This window comes from Chlorocebus sabaeus, chromosome 6 (genome assembly GCF_047675955.1).
Source record: "Chlorocebus sabaeus isolate Y175 chromosome 6, mChlSab1.0.hap1, whole genome shotgun sequence".
Classification (NCBI taxonomy): Eukaryota; Metazoa; Chordata; class Mammalia; order Primates; family Cercopithecidae; genus Chlorocebus; species Chlorocebus sabaeus.
In genome coordinates, this window is record NC_132909.1 from 15,911,684 (window position 1) to 15,915,740 (window position 4,057).

The window sequence follows — 4,057 nt, forward strand, 5'->3', positions numbered from 1 at the left end:
AACAAGGGAAATAAATAAAGGGCATCCAAATTGGTAAAGAGGAAATAAAAATGTCGCTGTGTGCTGATGATATAATCATATACCTAGAAGACCCTAAGGACTTCTCCAAAAAGCTTCTAGAACTGATAAATGAATTCAGCAAAGTTTCAGTATACAAAATTAATGTGCACAAATCAGAAGCTCTGCTGCACACCAACGGTGACCAAGCAGAGAATCAAATCAAGAACTGAACGCCTTTCACGACAGCAGTCATAAAGAAATAATAACTCAGAATATATCTAAACAAGGAGGTGAAACACCTCAAGAGAAGCTACAAAACACTGCTCAAAGAAATCGTAGATGACGCAAAAAATGAAAATGTACCCCATGCTCATGGATGAATAGAATCATTATTGTGAAAATGACCACACTGACAGAAGCAATCTACACATTCAATGCAATTCCCATTAAAATGTCACCATCATTCTTTACAGAACTAGAAAAAACAATTCTAAAATTCATATGGAACCAAACAAGAGCCAACATACCCAAAGTTAGACTAAGCAAAAATAACAAATCTAGTGGTGTCACATCACCTGACTTCAAATAATTCTCTAAGTCCATAGTCACCAAATAGCGCGGTACTGGTATAAAAATAGGCACATAGACCAATGGAACAGAATACAGATCCCAGAAAGAAACCTAAATACTTACAGCCAACTTATCTTTGACAAAGCAAACCAAAACATAAAATGGGTAAAGGACACCTTATTCAACACATGGTGCTGAAATAATTGACAAACTGAAAGTAGAAGAATAAAACTAGATCCCCAACTCTCAACTTATACAAAAATCAACTCAAGATGAATCAAGGACTTAAATCTAAGACCTGAAACTATAAAAATTCTAGAAGATGATATTGGAAATATCCTTCTGGACATTGACTTAGACAAAAAGTTTATGACCAAGAACCCAAAAGCAAATGCAACAGAAGCAAAAATAAATAGGTGAGAATTAAACTAAAGAGCTTCTGCACAGCAAAGCAACAGTCAGCGGACTAAACATATAATCCACAGAGCGAAAGAAAATCTTCACAATCTGTACATCTGAAAGATAACCAATATCCAGAATCTACAAGAATCTCAAACAAATTAGCAAACAAACAATCCCATGAAAAAGTGGGCTAAGTATGTGAATAAACAATTCTCAAAAGAAGATATGCAAATGGCTGACAAACATATGAAAAAATGCTCAATATCACTAATGATCAGGGAAATGCAAATGAAAACCACAATGTGATACCACCTTACTCCTGCCAGAATGCTCATAATCAAAAAATGAAAAAATAATAGTTGTTGGACAGGCACAGTGGCTTACACCTGTAATCCAAGGTGACCAAGATGGACGGATCACTTAAGGTCAGGAGTTTGACACCAGTATGTACAACATGCTGAAACATGGTGAAACCCTGTCTCTACTAAAAATACAAAAAAATTACCTGGGTGAGGTGGCACATGCCTGTAATCTCAGCTACTCCAGAGGCTGAGGCAGAAGAACGGCTTGAACCTGGGAGGCAGAAGTTACAGTGAGCCAAGTTCATGCCACTGCACTCCAACCTGGGTGAAAGAGCAAGACTCCATCCGTCTCAAAAATAAATAAATAAAAATAATAGATGTTGATGTGGAAGTGGTGAAAAGGGAACACGTCTACACCGCTGGTGGGAATGTAAACTATAAATGAGCGGATAAAGAAAGTGTATATATATATACACACACATGATTGGATACTACTCAGCCATAAAAGGAATGAATTAATGGCATTCGTAGCAACCTGGAAGAAACTGGAGACTATTATTCTAAGTGAAGTAACTCAGGAATGGAAAACCAAACACTGAATATTCTCACTCATAAGTGGGAGCTAAGCTACGAGGATGCAAAGGCATAAGAATGATAAATTAGACTTGGGGAAAAGGGTGGGAAGGGGGTGAGGGTTAAAAGACTACAAATTGAGTTCAGTGTCTACTGTTCTGGTGATGGGTGCACCAAAATCTCTCAAATCACCACTAGAGAATTAATGTAATGAAATATCAATTTCCCAAAATCCTATGGAAAGAAAAGATTTAAAAATAAAATAAAACATTAAAAAATTTAAAAACATAGTTACTAAAAAATTCTTCTAAAATGTAAAAAAAATTAAAAAAAATTTTAAAAAGTTCCTGAAGGTCATATACCAGAAACTCCATTATGCTGCCTCTTAATGCATATATTTGAGCCCACTTCCTCAACTTCTGAGAACTTATCAGGAAGCTGCTGATCACCTGTTTCAGGTGTTTTCTATCTATTGTGAGACTATATCCTCCCTGTACGCAACTGCAAACAATATTACTTTAGAATTAACAACCACTTGACTTGACCATCACCTGGTGATGAACACTTGACATTTCTAGTGTGTGGAGGTGGAAGGATCTCTCCCGCCCTGCTCATGTCTGACCAGCTACCTACCGCAACATTTTCAGATTTTTTTTTTTTTTTTTTTTTGAAGATGGAGTCTTGCTCTCTTTCCCAGGCTGGAATGTAGTGGCACAATTTCAACTCACAGCAAACTCTTCCTCCCAGATTCACACCATTCTCCTTAGCCTCCCCTGTAGCTGGGCCTACAGGTGTGCACCACCATGTGTGGCTAACTTTTTGTATTTTAATAGAGACAGGGTTTCACTGTGTTAACCAGGATGGTCTCAATCTCCAGACCTAGTGATCCGCCCACCTCGGCCTCCCAAAGTGGTGGTATTACAGGCATGAGCCACTGTGCCCGGCCTCAAATTTCTTATTATCAGATTTTAGGTAGGAAAAACAGCTGATATTTCTGGATTTTCATTTTTTTTTTTTAAACCAAAAGTGTTAGTTCCCAAATGAAACTAATAAGCCTTAACCAAGATTATGGCTTAGCCAAGTATCTATGAGGTATCTCCAAAGAGGTGAACGAGCACCTCAAAAACTCAAAAATCACACAAATATCAAAACAAATAAGGCTTGTTCCTTCATCCAAAATTAAATCCAGGATACAGCAGTAAAAGCATAAAATTTTTAACTGTTCGATGATAAGGTAAAGTGGATTTTATTCTTATTTTCTCATAGGTTCTAAGGCAAGCAGTTTGAGTTTACAAAAAAAAATTAACTTTGTTTTAGGTCAGATTTTTGCTCTGTAATTTAGTTAAAAGAAAATTTAAGGCTAACCATAACACTATTAGGTAGGTATCTCTCTTTGAAATTAAATCCTCTAATCAACCGTTTGAAGTAAGAGAGCTCTAAAATATTTTTTAACTTAGAAGTCCCAATGTAAAGAATCCATCTTCTGGCCATGGACAATTAGAATTTCCAGTGATGTATTGATTCTAAGTGACTCAATCCAAGAGCCTCTTTGGTGAAAAACCAACCCCAATGATCTTTTCCTCCACCCCAACAAAATAAAATATGTACTCTCAGGAACAGGCTTAGGAAAGCAAAAGACTTGTGTTGCCACAGCCCTATCCAAGCAAAAAGACTTGGGATGACCAAAGTCCAAGATGGATGGGATTTCTTATGACAAGCCCTCCTGGGAGCTTAACACATTTGGAAAACAAAAGAAAAAATAAAAAACCTCAGGTTCTCAGCCATGTTAAGGCTGGTCACCTAATATGACTCAAAAATGATTCCTCCCCCTGATGGTGGAGACCAAGAGTGAGTGCTCCGACTTGGTCACAAATCAGGTCCTCAAGGACGTATGACCACTAGAGCGTAATTGACGTTACCGACCTTCTGAGTAGCGAGCAATCATACAGCTGTAGATAACCAAAGGTTGTTCTTAAGACCACCTGAGTAAACTCCTCTACAATCCTTTGTATCTACACTTTTTAAGAGAATTCAGCTGCCTTCAGCCAAATCTTTTACTGAAGCTATGCAACTTCCCCGGCCTTCCAAGAAGGTTTGTGACTATTTCCCATAACTATCTTTATAATTTTTCCTCTAAAATAGTTTCCACCACCCTGACTGAACTCCCACATCTCCCCCTTTTCTGTTTCTTGTGTCTATCTCAAAAGAAA